The sequence below is a fragment of the Felis catus genome, chromosome B2 (assembly GCF_018350175.1).
Source record: "Felis catus isolate Fca126 chromosome B2, F.catus_Fca126_mat1.0, whole genome shotgun sequence".
NCBI lineage: Eukaryota > Metazoa > Chordata > Mammalia > Carnivora > Felidae > Felis > Felis catus.
Genome location: NC_058372.1, coordinates 33,302,729 through 33,323,161, shown reverse-complemented (window position 1 = coordinate 33,323,161; position 20,433 = coordinate 33,302,729). Strand labels below are relative to the sequence as shown.

Genomic DNA, 20,433 nt, shown 5'->3' with positions numbered 1-20,433 from the left:
AATCCTCCCTTAACTCTTTTTAGCTCTTGATGGCTCCCTTCTTTTGGCATTTCTTGGTGTTCCTTGGCTTGTACTACATCACTCCCACCTCTGCCTCAATAGTCACAAGGCCTTCTTCCTTGTGTCTCCAGATTTCCTCCTCCCCAGATTTCCCCAGTCCCCAGTCAGTTGGATTTAGGGTCCAACCTGATCTGACCTCATCTGAACTACTTGTATCTGCAAAGACTATTTCCAAATCAGATTGCATTCTGAGGTTCTGGGTAGATGTGAATTTTGGTGGATACTCTTAAACCACTACAAACACAATTTGTAATCTTTCACTGAAAAATCTCTTACGATAATTATTCATTTTTAATAAATATGATTCTATACTTTTAAAGGCTTCATGGTATTAAGTGTATATAAAATAACTTAATAATCCTTTTTTGTTGGATATCAAGGTTATTTTTATTTTTTTGTCACTATAAACTCAGTATTGAAATTCTTGTAGGTAAATCTTTGCTTGCAACCTTAATTGTTTCCTTAGAGTTTTTTCATGGAATTAGATTGCTGGGCTAAAGATAAACATGGTTTTTAATGCTCTTAATATTTAATTGCTAAATTGTCTCCCTCATAAAGGTCAGACTAATTTATATTTCTGCCAGCTACTGTGTGAGTAGCTGTTCCTTTAATACCTCATCAATGCAGCATATTACAATTAAAAATGTTTTTCTTTTGTCAGTTTGGTAGATAAAAAGTGTGATCTTGTTTTAATTTGTATTTTATCATTTCTGAGGAGTATTTTTATGTCCTAAATGTCCACTGTATTTCTTTTATGAATTGGCTGAACATGCCCTTTGTCCATTTTTTTTAATAAGGAAGTTTGCCTTTTTGGAAAGTGGAGTTTTTTTTCCTGACTGTAAAAGTAGTAATACTGAATACAAAAAATCAGCAAGTTCAGAAATATTGAAGGAAGACATATTGCTTTATAGCCTGCTTTTTCACTAAACGTAGATATCTTTCCATGTCTGCTTTTCATGGCTGCTAGTGTTCCATTACTTGGGTATTCTGTACTTCAGTTGAGAAGCCATTTATTGTTTTTTGTTGTTTTTTGCTATTAGAAACATCTTTTCATATTTGCCTGATTATTTTCTTTTCTCTTAGTATTTTAAAAAACTGTGACATATAGCCCATGTATTTATTTTGGAGAAATTCTTAGAAGTGGAATTGCCAGGTCAAAGGTATGGCCTTTTGAAGGTTCATGAACATTGCCAGATTGCCTCCATGAAGGATGTAACAATTAATAATCCAAACAGTTTCGGCATTAGAAAACTTGCTTTCTGGAATGTTGATTTTTAATTTTTGCTGAATAGATTTATCTGATAGATAAATGTTTGTTGCTCTAGTTTGCATTTCTTTGCTGGTGAAATCTTAAGTTTTATGTGTGTGTGCTGGCTATTTTTTTATAGACTTTTTTATTTAAAAAAAAAAAAAGGTTCTAATGAACCCTGTGTATCCATCATCTTGATTTCAGTCATTAATTTTTTTTTTTGTCTTTTTTTTTTCCCTCACTAAAGAACAGTATTTTTGAAAGCAGATTTCAGCTATGTGGTGGCTACTTGTTTTGGTGTTTAAAATGTAACAACTTTATTGAAATACAATTTACACATCCTAAAATTCACCTATTTTAAGTGTACAAATTCAGTGAGTTTTGTAAATTTATAGATTTGTATAAGCATCATCACAAGCCAGTTTTAGAACATTTCTGTCACTCCAGTAAGATTTATGCCAGTTTGAGGGGCATCTGGGTGGCTCAGTTGGTTAAGCGTTCGACTTCGGCCCAATCATGATCTCACAGTTTGTGAGTTTGAGCCCTGTGTCAGGCTCTGTGCTGACAGCTCAGAGCCTGGAGCCTGCTTCAGCTTCTGTGTCTCCTTCTCTCTCTCTCTCTCTCTCTCTCTCTCTCTCTCTCTCTGCCCCTCCCCCATTTGCACCTGGTGTCTCTCTCTGTCAAAAATACAACATTGAAAAAGTATATCAAAGAAATAAAAAAAAAAAAAAGATTTATGCCAATTGTGGTCAGTCATCCCCAGTGCCAGGCAACCACCATTCTGACTTCTGTCTCTCTGAATTTGCCTTTTCTGTATATTTCGTGTAAATGTAAACATGAAGTATGTGGCCTTTGTGGCTGGCTTCTTTTCCTTATTAGCATAATGTTTTCAAGGTTTATCCACATTGCAGCATGGATCATTGATGGAAGTTCATTCTGTTTTATTTTACTGCTGAATATTCTACAGACATTGAAAAATAATCATTGTTACTAAAAAATCATTATTCAAACAGTACCAGAGATTTTTCAGTGAAAGGTAAGTCTTTTTTTTGTGTCTCTTCCCAGAGACAGTACCTATTACTGATTGGTCTCTTGTGTACCTTTCCAGATGTTATTCTACATAGATTTAATACCTGTAAAGGTCCTTGCTGTTTGGCATCTTTGTCATTTTTTTTTAATATATTTTTGAGAGAGGGAGAATCCCAGGCAGTCTCTGCACTGTCAGTGCAGAGCCTGATATGGGGCTCAATCTCACGAACCATGAAATCATGACTTGAACTCAAATCAGGAGTTGGACACTTAACTGATTGAGCCACCCAGACACACTTGCATCTTTGTCATTTTAAAAATTGATATTTGTAAGTTAGATTTTGCACATGTTTTTCCAGTTTCCTGTTTGTGTTTTAACTTCTTAAAAATTTTATTTAGATATGTAATTATAAAATGGATATGTGTTTCTTATGAAAAGTTTAGATAGTACATAGATCGCTGTGTTTCCCTCCCTCAACTCACTCTGCAAAAGTAGCCATTAGTCTATTTTTTCAGAGACACTGTGTACCTTTGTGGGCCTGTATTTGATCAGAGAGTCCATATGTATGCTAGTAAGTTATTACTATACTTTCCTCCATTCTACATGCAGATTTAAATCCCTCCTCTTACAGTTTTTTTTTTTTTTCCTGAAAAAGAACTGTCCTCTACATAGATATTTAAAATTTTGTCAGTGAAAGTAGTTCCTGATAGATGTCTTTAGATCTTAAATGTTAGGTCTTTTTTTCCTCCACAGCGCCTTAAAACAAACTTTGGTATATTGTTAAGTACGGACTTTAGGCCAGGTCATTTCAGATCCATCATCTACTTCAGTTGTCAAGAATTTTTCTGAAAGCATGATCTGTAGGTGTACCATCTCTTGTAGAGGTCTTCTCTCCTCCCTTACACTTGAAAACTTGTGTGTGCGCATACACACACACACAGAACCTAGGTATACGTATTATATATAGTATATATACGTTAGCTTATTTAACTTCACAGTATACTGTGGACGTCATTTTTTTTAATGGGTGCATAGTATTTATTCATTGTGGCTGACTATATTTAATTTAAATATTTCCTTAGTGATGGACAGCTACTTTCCAGGTAGTATTTGCTTTTATAAAGCTGCTCTGGTACAGGTATCTTTGTATACTTGTGGGTACAGTTTTAGAAGTGGAATTGCTGGGGCTGGGTGTATGGGCAGTTTAAATTTTGATAGGTAACATCAAATTCACTCCAAAAATATTGTAACAATTTTCATTTTTACTGTCCCTGCACAAGAGTCCTTGCCTTTTTAAAAAAAAAAATTTTTTTTAAGGTTTATTTATTATTGAGAGACAGAGAAACGGAGTGAGCATGGGAGGGGCAGAGAGAGGGAGAGACACAGAATCTGAAACAGGCTCCAGGCTCTTAGATGTCAGCCCAGAGCCTGAGGTGGGGCTCAAACTCACAAACCACAAGATCATGTCCTGAGCTGAAGTTGGACGCTTAACCGACTGAGCCACCCAGGCGCCCCAAGAGTCCTTGTTTTGCCACACTTTTATCAACCAGGAATGATCTTTGTCTTTACATTGTTGCTGGTTGGCAGGTTAAAATGTATTCATTTTAATTTGTATTGCTTTAATTATGAATGAGGTAGGACATCTTTCCATATTTTTATTGGCTATTTGTATTTTCCCCCAGCTTTATTGAGGCCATTTGTACTTTTCTGTGACTTATTTGTGTTTTCTTCTCTGTCTCAACTGGAGTGTTATTCTTTCTCTCATTAACTTGTTTGAGTTGTTTATATATTAAGGAAATGGACTTCTTATTAAATACTTGCCTTTTCTCTAGTTTCTTTTAACTTGGCTTATAATGTTTTGTTTTTGTTTTTGTTTTTGTTTTAACTTTGTGGTGCTTTCTTTGTGAATTTTTATGAAATTGAATCCAGCAATCTTTTCTTTTTTCATTTCTGCTTTTGGTTTCATGTTTATAAATCTTTTCCCCACATAATTGTTACATAATTATTATTTACCTCTGTTTTCTTTATGATTGCATAATTTACATAAATCTTTTATATAGTTAAAATGTATTTGGCAGTGTTGTGGGAGGTCGATATCCTAACATGTTTTGCAGATGATTAGTTGGTTTTCCATTTTTTTGAGAAAATCATATTTCCTCCCAAAGATTGAAATGCTACCTTTATCATGTATCAAATGCTTATACACACACACACACACACACACACACACACACACACACACACACACACACTTGGGCTTGTTTTTGCACTTTTTCCTCTGTTTATCTCCAGTTTTCTAGGGTTGAATAAGAGTTTTAAGGTTTGCTTAAAATATTTTTAAAGGCAAGTACATCTTCTTGTAATTTTTCAGTTTTTCCAAGTTATAAATGCACATAGTTTCCAAGAGTAAAGTAAATTTCTACAGGCTTGTTAAAAGAACCAGGAATTCCAGACCCCCTTTTCCTTCTTTCAGTTCCCAGAAGCAATCTTTTTCAATTCTTTTAACTGATTTTGAGATTTTTGCCTCTCTATTGATTTTTTTTTCTTCTGTTTTAACTATAATCTGTTTATTTCCCACAGGGAGATGAGGATTTCATTCTTTGATAGCCAGTGTGGTGGTAAAGAGCAAAGTTCAGAGTTTCTGCTATGTACTGTCTGTGTGACTTTGGCAACTTATTACTCTCTCTGTGCCTTGGTTTCCTCATATATAAAGACAATATCCTTTTTTATCTGAAGATTAATTAATTAACATGTGTAAAGATTTAGAGCTGTGCCCTGGCACATGGTAATTGTTAGTTTCACTTACCCTGTCTCCCATTCTCCCATTTTAAGTGTTTGTAATTTAGAGAAGTCAGTTTTCAGTGTCTATGTTGTTTTAACTGTTTAAATGCTTACTGACACTCGAGCTATTAGTATACTTAGATTCATTTTCCCTTTCTGTACAATCTTTTGCTGCCCCAAGGGTAATAATTGTGTAGGCTTTTGGTTTGTTCAGTCTCTTAGATATTTTTTTCCTAAGTCATTCTCAAAGTCCTTACCAACCATGAATCTCTTCTTCATAGGTTCAGACGGTGTCGTATCAGTTTAACCTTTTTGAAGAACTTTCTTCCAGAGCATTTGACTGGTTGAGCTCTGAGTGTGCTGCACAGCTCTTATTCTGGGTACCCTGGGGATTTCTTTCACACTCCTCCTACTCCCCACCCTTTGTTGGAAACCTTGTTTCCTGGACCCCATTTTTTTAAACTTCCTGAGAGTGCAGAGGAGATAAAATTTGAGACTTTTGTATTCTGAAGCTGTATTTTACTCTGATGCTTAGTTGATATCCAGGTTTGCTTAGGTAACAGTTTTAAGGTTGGAAATATTTTTTTCTCAGAATTTTGAAGGCACTGCTCTTTTGTCTTCTTTTTTTCCGTGGAAATGTTGAAATGTGATGCTATTCTGATACTTTGTTCTTTGTATGAATCTTGTCTTTTCCCTCTCTGGAAGCTTTTGGTAACTTTGCTGTGTCCCTGGTGTTCTCAAGTTTGATGGGGATACATTTCAACATGTATTTTCATACCTTGTGCTCAGCTTTGGAGAGCCCTTTCAGTCCGGAAACTATCTTCTTTTTCTTGGGAGATTTCTTAAGTTAATCCTTTGATTTCTTTCCCTTCATTTTCTGTGCTCTTTTCTTAGGTCTCCTATTTTTCAGATAGTGGATCTTCCGGTCTGGTCCTCTGTCTTTTCTCTTTTCATCTTTTGACTCTTTTTTTTTTTTTTGCTCTGTTTTCTGGGAGATCTTCAAGTTGCCATTTTTGTTTGCTTACTTTTTAGTCTTTTTCTTTCATATTCAATGCTTTACCTTAAGTATTTGGTTGTTCTTGGCTGTCTACTCCTATTTAAAAGTAGGACACAGAAAGTGGATTGGAAGCTGTGGACCTGATTGTAGTTTTTAAGTGAAAGCTTTAAAAAGCCCCACCCATTTCCTCCAGGGTGGGGCATTCACCAGGCTACGTGTGCAGTGTTTAGACAGATCTAACGGTTGGGTTTAGGCAAATGCATAACCTCTCCTGTTTTTATCCATATCTTCACCTTCACTTGTAGGGTACCCGGTGCTGTTAATTCCTGAACCTTTTGGGAATCCTCATTTTAAGTCGGGTTGCTTCTCTACTTTTCCCCACTGCTGGCTGAGGAGGATTCAGCTTTCTCAGGTTGGCTAAGTCATTTACCACTTGTTTGTCTATCTTCCAGAGCATCGAATGTTGCTTCCTCACTTGTTCACTTTGTCCTCATGAATTTATGACTTTTCTCCCCATTTGTCTCAGTTTGTTCGGGCCGCTATAACAAAAGCACCATAGACTGTGTGGTTTATAAACACCGAACATTTATTTCTCACAAGATCTAGAGGCTGGGAAATCACAGATCAGGGTGTCAGTAGATTTGGTATCTGGTGAGGGTCTGATCCTGGTTCACAGATGGCTGACTTCTCATTGTAACCCCACAAAGTTGAGGGGTGAGGGAGCTCTCTAGGGTGTCTTTTATAAGGACACTAATCCCATTCTTGAGGGCTCCACCCTCATGACCTAATTATCTCTAAAGGCTCTACCTTGTAACACCATCACATTGGGAGTTAGGTTTCAACATGTGAATATTTGAGGGCACAAACATTCATCCAATCTTATAGCATCATACCTGTATTTTATTTTATTTTAGCTTTTTAAATGTTTAGAGAGAGAGAAAGCAAGCAAGCAAGCCAGCCAACCAGTGGGGGAGGGGCAGAGAGAGAGACACACAGAATCCAAAGCAGGCTTCAGGCTCTGAGCTGTCAGTACAGAGCCTGATGCAGGGCTCAAACTTGTGAACTGCAAAGTCATGACCTGAGCCAAAGTCAGATGCTCAACTGGCTGAGCCACCCAGGAGTCCCTGCCTTTATTTTATTTCTTTTAATGTTTACTTATTTATTTTGAAAGAGAGCAAGCAAGCAGGGGAGGGGGCAGAGAGAAGAAGAGAGAGAGAATCCCAAGCAGGCTTTGCACTGTCAGTGTGGAGCCCAATGAGGGACTTGAACCCACGAACGGTAAGATTATGACCTGAGCAGAAACAAAGAAGTCGGGAAGCTAAATCGACTGAGCCATCCACACACCCTGCATACCTGTATTTTAGGAGGGATTTTGGGGGAGAGTTGACGCCAGTGCATGCAATTTTTCATTGGAAACTGAAAGGAAACATTGGATTTGTCTCTAAAATTTTCTGTTTTGCCTTTTCATTTTTATTATGATTTATATGATTAGGATGTGATATAAAATTTCAACATGCCAATTGAATAATTGATCAGGTTGTAATGATGTTACATATATAGATAGCTTTTCTTTGGTGAAATGGAACTGTTTTACCCGAAGGATCAAGAACAAATTATAAATCGTTATCATTGGCTATGAGCTTATAGTTGGCTTTTATTTCCTTTTTTATACTTTCATTTCCTTTTTATACTTTAATTCTTGATCTTTTTCTCTTTAATTCCTAAATTTCCTACAATAAATAAATGTAATTAGGAAAAAATAACACCTAAGTTGAGAAAAGTTGTTAATCAAATCCTTGGATAAAAATTGGCTCTAGATCCCAGTGTTCTTTACCTCCTTTAGGTAATCTGTAGTTAATGAACACTAAATTTGGGGTGTGCGTGTGTTTTGCGGAGTTCATTCTGATCTACTCGCAACTTTTTATTTTGAGGAATTGAAAGACTAGCACAATGAATACCTATATAATCGCCATTTTACCACATTTGTTTTATTTTTAAGTACCTTTACTGAAGTACAGCTTACACAGCATAAATTATCCCAATTGAAGTGGATACTTGAATGATTGTTAGTAAGCTTACAGAATTGAGGAACCATCACTAGAATCCAGTTGTATAATATTTCATCATACAGTAAAATTTCTTCTGCCTGTTTACTGTTAATCCCCATTACCATGCCCCAACATCAGGCAACCACTGATCTTTTTTCTGTCTTTAAACAGTTGCCTTTTCTCCACCTTTAATATCAGTAGAATCATATAATAGGTGGTGTTTTGTATCTGGCTTTTTTTACTTAGCATATTGTTTGTGAAGCATTCATGTTTTTTAATTTTTATATATTTTTAAGAATATTTATTTTGAGAGAGTGAGCATGCAAGAGCAGGGGAAGGGCAGAGAGAGAGAGAGAGAGAGAGAGAGAGAGAGAGAGAATCCCAAGCAGGCTCTGCACTGCCATCACAGAGCCTCACGCAGGGCTTGAACTCACAACTGTGAGATCATGACCTGAGCCGAAATCAAGAGATGGTGGCTTAAACTGAGCCACCAGGTGCCCCATATGTTTTAATTTCTTTTGAGTAGATACTTAGAAATGAATTGCTTTTATTTTTTAAAATTTTTTGTTTTTAATGTTAATTTTTGAAAGAGAAAGAGAGACAGCATGACAGGGGAGGAGCAGAGAGAGAGGGAGACACAGAACTTGAAGCAGACTCCAGGCACCAAGCTGTCAGCATAAAATCTGACATGGGGCTCTAACTCAGGAACTGTGAGATCATGACCTGAGCTGACTGAGCCACCCAGGCACCCCAACTTTTTTTTTTTTAAAGGTTTATTTATTTTCAGAGAGAGAGAGGGAGAGAGAGAGAGCACACGCAGGGGAGCGGCAGAGGGAGACAGGGAAAGAATCCTATGCAGGTTCCATGCTGCCAGTGCAGAGTCCTGTGGCTTGAACTCGATAACAGTGAGATCATGACATGAGACAGAATCAAGAGTCAGATGCTTAACTGACTGAGCCCACCTAGTCCTTGGATTGCTATTTTGTATTTAACTTTTTTACGAAGTAACTACCATTTTATATTTAATTCTTTTCCAAAGCAACTACCACTTACATTCTCACCAGCAATATATAAGAATACTCTGTCTAGATTTATAGATTTATATATTTTTTGTTTAACCATTTGAGATAAATTGCAGAAAGGTTGGCATTTCAGCCCTTAGCCCTTCAGTAAAGATCTTCTAAGAACAGTGGTCTCATCCTGTATTACTGTAATATTATTGTCACTCTCTAGGAATTTAGCATGGAAACAATGGTATTATCCAATATACATTCCATATTTAGATTTCCCTATTTGTTGCCAAAATGTTTTTTATAACATTTTTTTTTTTTTAATCCAGGATCTTCTCATACATCTCATGCTATATTTGGTTGTCATATCTAGAGCAAGTTTCACTCACCTTTGTCATTTGGATGTTTTATGACATTGACATTTTTTGAGTCCAGCCCATTTGTCCACTAGTGTGTCCTATATTGTTGATTAGTCTGATTGTTTCCTCACAGGTTCAGGTTAAACATTTTTTTGTTAGAGAGAATACATGGATGATCCTATGTCTTCTCTTGCATCACATCAGGAGGTAAATGTTGTAGTTTGTCCCATTATTATGCTAAATTTGAATATTTGGTTAAGATAGCATCTACCTCTTTTTTTCCTTTGTAATTAATAAGTAATCTGTGAAAGACTGAGCGTATCCTTTTTCCCAGCAGTCTTTCTCCCAACTGTATTAGTATCCATTGATGATCCTTGCCCTGAGTCATTTATTGCTTGAGTGGGTTGCAAAAAGGTAATTTTCTAATTTTGTTGTTCCTTCTTCATTTATTGGCAAGTCTTTTGTAAAGTTACTGTTGATATTTAAGTGGAACTTACCAATTCGATCATGAAGGATTTTATGGGGAATGAAGATTTTTGGTAGGTTATTTATTTATTTGTTTATTTTTAGAGAGAGAGCATGCATGAGTGGCGGAGAGGAGCAAAAGGGGAGACAGGGAGAGAGAGAGAATGAGAATCAAGTAGGCTCCATGCTCGGCTTGGAGCCTAATGCGGGGCTTACTCCCACAACCTTGGGATCATGACCTGAACTGACATCAAGAGTTCTATGCTCAGGGTGCATGAGTAGCTCAGTTGGTTAAGCATCTGACTTCGGCCCATGATCTCTCAGTTTGTGAGTTGAGTTTGACCTCGTGTTGGGCTCTGTGCTGACAGAGCCTGGAGCCTGCTTCAGATTCTGTCTCCCTCTTTATCTGTCCCTCCCACTCATGCTCGCTGTCTGTCTGTCTGTCTCTCTCTCTCTCTCTCTCTCTCTCTCTCTCTCTCTCTCTTTCAAAAATGAATAAATGTTGAAAAATAATAAAAAAAAATTGAATGCTCAACCAACTGAGCCACCCAGGCGCCCCTATGCTTATTTTTTAGTGTATCTTAATAGTGTGGAAGTAAGTGTATTTATTTGCCTTACCCTCAGACACAGAGGATCCCAAGAAAAGTACTGAAGAGAGAGATCTCCTTGACTTTTGTGAAGCCTGAAATATATAAGCTCCTTTGCTGTGTTTCCATTATTTTGGGGTGTTTGCTGCTCTTCTCTCTTTGAGAGACCACTCTTTTTAAGGAAGAATTAGCAAAAGCTATAGAACATTTTTTTCCTCAATTTTTTAGTTTTTCTTTGTAAACAAAATTGGATGGATTTTTTTCCTGTTTTCTTTTGGATGGATTTGTGATTTTTTTGGTAGTAATCTAACTGGTGGTAAGTATGCAGTGTCATGTAAGTAGCTATTTTTTAAAAAATCCTGTTCTTCTGTAATGTATCAAAATGCCATAGTTGGATGAGCTATCTAGACTATTTGTCATCTGTAGCTAGTTGCTGAGAACACGAAAACATTAAAGAGTATGTGAGATTGTTTGCAAGTGTCATAGAACTTTTAAAGGAAATAGTCTTTAAATGTTGTCTTCCTTGTTTTTTCTCAGTGGTTACCAAAAATGGCAGCAAACTCTGACATATTTATACTGTCATTTTATTAGTGTGTAAAAAAGGGGGGAGGGGCAGGTTTGTGAGCTATCATAAAATCTGCATTTATTGTATTTCACCAAGTTTCATCTAATTTAGTTTAGTCTCCTAGCTGTAAGTATGTAGCTTTTTAAAGGTACCTATCTCATGTACCAGAGAGTAGCCAAATATAACCATAGAGTATTTGGAGATGGGTTGGCTGAAGAATGAGTAGAGTTGGCATTAATGCCATGTGGCATTATTTGGTAGTGATGATAAATTGCATTGGTTTTATCATATTACATAGAACTTGGTCAAGGTTTATTTACCTTTTTGTTAAGGGAGAAAATAAGATTGAAAACATAAGGGTTTTAGATTCACTCTTAGACGTGTACCATAGTACGCATTTTTGGAGATGAGGTATACTGAGGTTTACTTTTTATTATCTCCAAAGATGGTGTGGTTGGCATTGTTCTTTAGGGGAGGTGAAACTGAAGAGGCTTTGAAGCAGGCCTCTGTAGCATGCCATCAAGAAATTACAAAGGTAAGACACTTAGACAGGTATAGAGCATTTTAATCAAAGGTGTAGAGTATTTCTTTTCAAAGCCCATGCATTCTTCTCTGTATGCGGAAACATTTGAGAATGGAGTATTTGTTTATAGTTTAGCTTTTAGGCACTTTGTCCTTTTTTAAAAAACATCCCCCCCCCCCCCCCCGAAGTTTCTAGTGTTAGCTCTCTGACTAGGCAGCAGGATAAGATGCATTTGACCATTGCTGGCTTATTGTAAGTTTTCTGTTAGGTAAACATACTTTTGAAAACCATAATTATAGATTTACCTGATCATTTCGTAACTGCTACTTAAAATTATGTCCCAAAGAAAGTTTCATGAACAACAATAAACCACAGATGTTTTGTTTATGAAGATAGCTTTTTGTCTGAATCACGTTTTCTGTTCGTCATTCTGGGACTTTTTGGGTATCATACGTTTCATGTCTCCTCTGGGCCGTTCTAGTTAGTATTTTAAAAAATTCCAGTTGGCACTGAACCTAGTGATTGTTTACTTTTTAGGAAATATTCATGACTGTTAAGTTGGGAGTAAGAAAAATGGGAATTATTTCTAAATATGCATCTTTAATGGGTAATTGGGTTCTTAAAAGTGGAGTTATGATGAAGGAAATGACTCAGCACTTTTTAAATTGTGATCCTTCTTTAGTCTGCTTCATATTCATAGTTTTTTTTTCCTTTTGTGATGAATATTTTCAAATATATAGCAAAATAGAATATAACAAATAGACATTCATAGTTTTTTGCTGCTGTAGTAAATTACCACAAACTTAGTGGTTTTAAAAAAACCACCAATTTATTATTTTATAATTATGGAATTCAGAAGTCCCAGTGGGTCTTACTGGGCTAAAATAAAGGTGTTATCAGGGCTGTGCTCTTGCTAAAAGAATCCCTTTTATTGTCTTTTCTTGCTTCCAGGGGCTACGTGCATTCCTTGGCTTATGGCCTAATTTTTCCATCTTCAAAGTCAGTGAGTCCTCCTGTTGCTATCTCCTTGGTTCTCTCTTCCAGTTCCCTCAGACCACTCTTAAAGAAGTGATCACACTGAGTTCCCTGGAATAATCCAGGATAATTTCCCCATTTTAGGTCAGCTGATTAGCAGCCTTAATTCATGTACCCTAATGTTTACATGTTATGGAGAGTAGGACATTATGGGGCTGATGAAAATGTTCTAAAACATGGTGATGGTTTTACAATTCAGTGACTTTACTAAAAACTCATTGTAAACTTGAAATGGGTGAATTTTATGCTATGTAAACTATATTTCAATAAAGTTTCTTTGGTAAACTTTTAGATGCTCTCTTTTGCTTTTCGAAGTCCAAATTTCTTAATGAAACATATTGGTCCCATCCTGATTAAATTTTTTAAAAGTTGTGGTAAAGTACGTATAACCTGAAAGATGCCATATTAATCGTTTTCACATGTACAGTTCAGTTGTGGGAAGCATGTTGTACAACCAACGTTCAGAACTTTTTCATCTTGCAAAACTGGAACTCAACCCATTAAACAGTAACTCTCCATTTCCCCCTTCCCTCTGCCCCTTTTAGTCATCCTTCCACTTTCTGTGTCTATGAATTTGATTACTTTCATATAGGTGGAACAATTGTGACAGCTTATTTCACTTAGTATAACGTCTTCAAAGTTTAGTATGATTTTCCTTTATTTTGTTTAAAGTTTTATTTAAGTAATCTCTACATGCAACACGGGGCTAGAACCCACAATCCCCACAATCAGGAGTCGCATGCTCTTCTGACTCAGCCAGTCAGGCACCCCAGATTTTCCTTTTTTTTTTTTTTTAAATGTTTATTTTTGAGAGACAGAAAGACAGAGCGTGAGCAGGGGAGGGGCAGAGAGAGAAGGAGACACAGAATCTGAAGCAGGCTCCAGGCTCTGAGCTGTCAGCACAGAGCCTGACTACGGGCTCGAACTCCTAACTGTGAGATCATGACTTGAGCTGAAGTTGGATGCTTAACCAGCTGAGCCACCCAGGCGCCCCCAGGTTTTCTTTTTAAAACTGGATAATATTTTAGGGTGCCTGGGTGGCTCAGTTGGCCAAGCATCTGACTCTTGATTTCGGCTCAGGTTATGATCTCAGGGTTTGTGAGTTCAAGCCCTGCATCAGGCTCTGTTTTGTCAGAGCAGAGCCTGCTTGGGATTCTCTTTCTCCCTCTCTCTCTGCCTGCCTCCCCCCTCTCCATCTCTCTCAAAATAAATAAACTTAAAAAACAAACAAAAAAAAAGACTGAATAATATTCCATTGTATGTGTATACCATTTTATTCATCTGCTCACCTGTTGATGGAGACTTGCTTTCCTTCCCTTTTTGGCTGTTACGAATAATGCTCTAAACATTGATGTGCAGTTATCTCTTTGAGATTCTGCTTTCAGTTCTTTGGGGTATATACCCCAAAGTGGGATTCCTGGATCTGAGTTAAGTTTTAATTTACCTTTCCAGCTCCTCTTCTGCCTCTTATAATAGACTTTGCACCACATGTACAGACTCTATCCCTGGAACTCACTATGTAATTTTGGATTAATCTAGACCTATTATGTTGTAGGTAACAGAATCACTCCATTTTTATTTTTTAATTTTATTTACTTATTAAAATTTTTTTTGAGTTTATTTTGAGAGAGAGAGAGAGCATGCCAGTGTGTGAATGGGGGAGAGGCAGAGAGAAGAGGGAGAGAGAGGATCCTAAGCAGGCTGTATGCTAACAGCATAGTGCCTAACATGGGACTCGATCCCATGACCCATGAGATAATGACCTGAGCTGAAATCAAGAGTCAGATGTTCAACTGACTGAGCTACCCAGGCTCCCCTGTTCATTTATTTTTAGAGAGAGAGAGTGCAAGCGGGAAAGGGGCAGAGGGAGAGAAAGAGAATCACATTCAGTGTGGAGCCTAACGTGGGGCTCAGTCCCACAACCCTGGGATCATGACCTGAGCCCAAATCAGGAGTTGGGCGCTCAACCGACTGAGCCACCCAGGCACTCCCAAACTCACTTCAAACTGGATAATGCTAAAGGTGTGTATGTTGGAGTTGGGGGAGCTATCTTAAAGATGTTGCTATGTTACACAGAACCCAAAGACCTGAATGTGTTTGGGCTTCAGGAAAAACTGGACTTTAAAATAACTCAGGTTTCTGGCACCCGGGTGGCTCAGTTGGTTAAGCATCTGACTTCGGCTCAGGTCATGATCTCATGGTTGGTGAGTTTGAGCCCTCCCATCGCACTCTCAGCTGTCAGGGCAGAGCCTGCTTGGGATCCTCTGTCTTCCTCTCTCTCTGTCCCTCCCCTGCTCATGTGCACATTCTCTTCCCCTCTCTCTTTCAAAAATAAGTAAATATTAACAATTTTTTTAATATTTCTGGTTTCTTTGTATGTCTGTTCTATGTAGGTGTTTGCAGTGGTCTTCTATCTCTGCTGAATGGAACTGTGACTGTCCAAAGCTCCCAAATATGTAGTTTATAGTTCACATACTGTGGGAAAAACTTTCACTTCTAAATTCTGGAGTGCCCCCACCCTCACTTAACTGTGGAATGACCTCGCTGTGTCCTGAAGAATCATATGTGGAAATGAGAGCATTGTCTCAACAAGTAACAACTACAAATGCTGTCATATCTCTCCCCAATGGGATATGATTCTAGTCAGGTCCAGCTATCATACTTTGACTTATTGTTAAAGGTGCCCCATCCCACCAGCTGAAGGCCTCAGGATGATAGCTGTGCTTTCCCTGTTTTCTTCTTGATTGGTCCAGATAAACATTTGCATGATCCTGCAGCCTGTAGGCTAAATGATAGTTGTTTTTTTTTTTTATTGTTATCATTCCTCTACCCTCTCTAATATAATCCCATCATGAGAGGAAAAGCAGATAAAAAGGAGAAAGGAAAAATACTATATTTTGGTTACAGTTTATTCCATTTATTAGGCACCTTCTATGTGCCGGGCACTATTCTCAGCTGGGGGTTATAAGCAGAAAGAATACAGAGCATGTGCTATCTTCTACAGGACAGGAGCAGTAAAATACAATCAACAAGTCTCGTGGTGACCTGTTAACTCATTTCACTGTTAGAAGATTGAAGGCTTTAGCCTGGCTTGCCCCCAAAAGATTTACCATGTCTGATATTACTCAGGACCATCCTTGAGAGGAGCACAGGGGACAGGATGGGAGATAGTTCTTTTTATGAGGGCTGTGCTGCTTTAGCTTTCTCCTTCCAATAAGATGCCACTTTTTCGACCTAGGGTTTGACTAGGAGTGTAATAATTACAGCCTCCTAGAGTGCCTGGGTGGCTCAGTTGGTTGAGCATCCAACTCTTGGTTTGGCTCAGGTCATGATTTCATGGTTTGTGAGTTTGAGCCCCACGTAGGGCTCTGCACTGCCTGTGTGGAGCCTGCTTGGGATTCCCTCTCTCTCCTTCTGCTGCGCGCTCTTTCTCTCAAAAATAACTCACACTTAAAGAATTACAGCCTCCTGATGATGGCACTCTTTTCAAACTTCAGTTCACTGCTCATCCATTGCATATTGGTGCATTCCCTTTGAAACCCAACCCCAGTAATATTTAGGTTTTTTAGTCTATAAGATTGCTGAAGAGAATACCTGGGACCAGGTTAATTCTCCTTAGTTTTGCTTATCTTCCCGGCTTAAAGGTCTCTACCTCAGGGCAGGTGGAAAATTCTGGATTTAGAGCTTTCTCAAACCTCTGTGGAATGTTATCCCCATAAATTTACTCCCTCCCCAGCCTTATTTCTGTCAGATACACTTTATAATGAGGGGAGGGAATGGCAGTTTGGGGGAACCCTATGCAAAGGTTTTGAAAGGGGTTATCTACATCCTATTCATCAGGGTCTCCCTGTTTCTTAGTGGCACAAGGAATTCACTTGGTGAATTTCAGCAGAGTAATTATCTGATCAATAGAGGTTTCGGATCCATGGCTTTAGGGCAGAAAGGCCTTTGCTTAATCATTATATTCTTATTTGTCATATCTCCCCTCTAGGAGACTGGATTGGACAGGATGGAGTTTTGCAGATTGGATTGTTTTGTAGAACCTTACTGAAGTTAGCATAGTCTTCTGTGGGCAATTTCTTTTTGTTGCCCAAAGCTCCTAAAGCACCATGTAGCTTTGGAGTGTATAAGGAGTGTAACCAACTGCTTTGCCACACACAAGGACTGCTGGCTTCTCAGCCTGAGGTGGGAGAGGCCTCTTTTCATTTTGTCACACACTTAGGGTTTGTTCCTTTTGCCATACCTCAGTCTTGTATCAGTTAGGACTTTTTAGAAGTGGTGAACAGAACCTTGTCACACTAGCCTGAGTGAAAATGAGAATAATGAGGATACTGGGAGGATATCTTAGAACCTAAGTTAGAAATTCATTTGGGCCTCAGAAACAACCAGAACCAGGGACTTGAATGTTGTCAGTCCTCTCTTTTTCTGGCTGCTTGTGAGTTTGTGGTCTTTTTTCTCTGAAGACTGCTTTTCTGTGTCTTTTAGTCCCATGGGCAAAACATGGCACTAAAAAGCTCCCAGTACAGGGAGAGATTGCCATCTCTTTCGGCTCCAGTCCCAAAGTTTTCAGGGAAGCGTTCAGATAGATTCAGCTTTGGGTCAGGCATTCATTCCTGGACTATCAGTTGTGGCTTGGAGCAGACTGACTTATTAATACGTTATGTTCTTATTTTATATGTGCTTTCCTGTGGACAAGGACAGCAATCCCAGAGAGAAGAGGCAGCTCTTCTTCATCTGTGGGCCTTTGCACGCACTCTCCCTCTATTTAACTGCTCCGTCATTCCTCTAGGTGGTAAACAAGTCCATCAGTTTTGATATTATCTGGTTAATGAAGCTTTCCCTCAGTTACTAAGTTTGAATTAGGTGTTTCCTCCTCTGTACTTTCATATTCCTTGGTTGTTTCTTCTCTGACATTTATCACATTGAGTTGTGATTATCTGTTCCCAAATCTTTCTTAATAGATTTTACATTCCTTTGTAGCAAAGACTTTGTCTTATTTATTTTTATGCTTACAGTACCTACAGTCATGAATGAGTTAAAACTTAAAAAAAAAGAGTAAATGTTGTATACTTACTGATTGGCAAAGAAGGAAAAACTTTGTGCTTATAATATACTTTGACAGATTCTAAGATAAATACTGTTGGTTCCTTTAGTCCTAGAAACTGTTTGGTGGGATTAGGAGATATCATTTAGGGTGATCTTGAGCATACGAATATACCACACTTGAGGTATGGTGAGGTGCCACGCGTGTCTCAACTTGCTCTCCCACTTAACCCAAATCTGAGCTTCACCATTGATTGGACTTGACATGTAAAGTGTCACCAAGAGTCACCAAGAGCTAGGGTCTTAAATAGTGAAGGATCCTACCCACACCCAAGAGTTTGTCTGGCTTGTTTTTTTCCCTCGAAAATAGTTGATCTTCTTCAACATGCAATGCTGGGGCAGCTGGATAACCACAGGCAAAAGAATGAAGTTAGACCCCTGCCTTACTCCTTATACAAAAATTAAATAAAATGGGGCACCTGGGTGGCTCAGTCGGTTGAGCGTCCGATTTTGGTTCAGGTTATGATGTCGCAGTTGATGAGTTCATGCCTCGCGTGGGGCTCTGTGCAGACAGCTCAGATCCTGGAGCCTGCTTCGGATTCTGTGTCTCCCTCTCTCTTTGCCCCAGCCTCTCTCATGCTCTCTCTCTCTTTCTCTGTCTCAAAAATAAATAAACATTAAAAAAATTAAATAAAACAGATAAATGGCCTAAATATAAAAGCTAAAACAATCGCACTATTACAAGAAACATAGGGATAAATCAGCATGACATTGGATTTGGCAATCGTTTCTTAGATTTGACATCAAAAGCATGAGCAGCAAAAGAAAAACTAGATAAATTGGACTTTGTCAAAATTAAAGCTTTTGTGTATCTAAGGACATTATTAAAAAAGAGAAAAACCAGCTTATTTGTAAGTTGTCTATCTGATAAGGGTCTACTGTCCAGAATATATAAAGAACTCTTACAACTCATCAATAGGAAGATAAACGGCTCAGTCAAAAAATGAACAAAGGATTTCTCTGAAGAGGATATACAAATGGCCAACAAGTAAATAAAAAAGATGTTTATGGTCATTGGTCATTAAGGAAGTGCAAATCAAAACCACAGTCAGATATTACTTCACATTTAGTAGGAGGCTATAATTGGGAAAAAAAAAAGTGTTGGCGAGGATTTGGAGAAATAGGAACACTTGTACATTGCTGGTGCAAATGTAAAATGGTTCTGCTATGGAAAACAGTTTGGTGACTCTTCAAAAGGTTAAGCATGGGGTGCCTGTGTGGCTCAGTTGGTTTAGTGCCTGGTTCAGGTCATAGTCTCAAGGTTTGTGGGATCCATCCTCCCATCGGGCTCTGCACTGAGCATGGAGTCTGTTTGGGATTCTCTCTCCCTCTCCTCTGCCTCTCCCCCCTCCCCTCTCAACACAAAAACAAAAAACAAAAAACCAAAAAAATACACACACACAAAAGTTAAACATAGGGGTGCCTAGGTGGCTCAGTTGGTTAAGCGGCCGACTTCAGTCAGGTCATGATCTCATGGTTGGTGGGTTCGAGTCCCACATCGGGTTCTGTGCTGGCAGCTCAGAGCTTGGAGCCTGCTTCAGATTCTGCGTCTCCCTCTCTCTCTGCCCTCCCCCTGCTCATGTTCTCTCTCTCTCTCTCTCTCTCTCTCTCTCAAAAATAAATGAACATTAAAAAATTTTTTTAAAAGTTAAGCATGGAATTACCATATGACTTAACAGTTTTACTCTTAGGTGTATATCTAGAGAAATGAACCCATATGCTCACACAGACAGTTGTATGTGAATGTTTGCGGCAGCATTACTCATAATAATCAACAAGTAGAAATAGCCCAAATGCCCATTAACAGATGAATGGGTAAACAAAATGTGGTTGTGTACATTTCATGGAATATTATTCAGCCATAGAAAGGAATGAAATACTGATCAACATACTACAATTTGGGATGAATCTTGAAAGTATAACACTAAGGGAAAGAAGCCAGACACACAGGGTCACATATTGTATGATTCCTTTCATATAAGTTATCCAGAATAGGCAGATTCATAGAGACAGAGAGATTAGTAGTTGCCAGGGAATAGGGGGAAGGAGGAATCAGTAATGATTACTTAATGGGTGTTCTTACTGGGTATGAAGTGATGAAAAAGTTTTGAAACTAGAGGTAGTGGTTGCACAACATTGTAAATACACTAACACTAAAGTATATACTTTAGTTAATTGTATGTTATTTGAATCTCACCTCAATTTTTTTAAAAAAGAAAATAGTTGATCATGACATTATCTAAAGGCACTTAGAAACTAAACTTCTGTAATGCCAGTGTTGAATCTGCAGTGTCTTTAGAATCTTTTTTTCTTTTAAACTAACAATAAGCTAATTTTATTATCTCCAATGACAAGAATTACCCAATGTAAGTTGGCTCTGGGGTTGCCAGATTTAATTTAGTGATTTATATCATCAAGCACACAACAATTATTTCCCTCTTTCTGATTGATCATCCTTAACATATCAACCTCATCCCCATCCCAGTAGGTCTTCTCATGTTTCCAAGGTGAATTCTACTTACTGAATTTTCTTGATATCTTCCAGTGGCAGGAAAAAGGGTTCCTTCTCTCTTTTTTTTCATTTGCCTTTTTATTAACTTTTCAAACCTACAGAAAAATTT

General features: G+C 38.0%; 1 protein-coding gene across 2 annotated transcripts in view; it reads left to right on the top strand.

The window, feature by feature from the left end:
• Positions 1-20,433, top strand: part of ILRUN (inflammation and lipid regulator with UBA-like and NBR1-like domains) — a 95,565-nt gene that overhangs the window by 11,031 nt on the left and 64,101 nt on the right. The gene's annotated exons all lie outside the window — the stretch shown is intronic.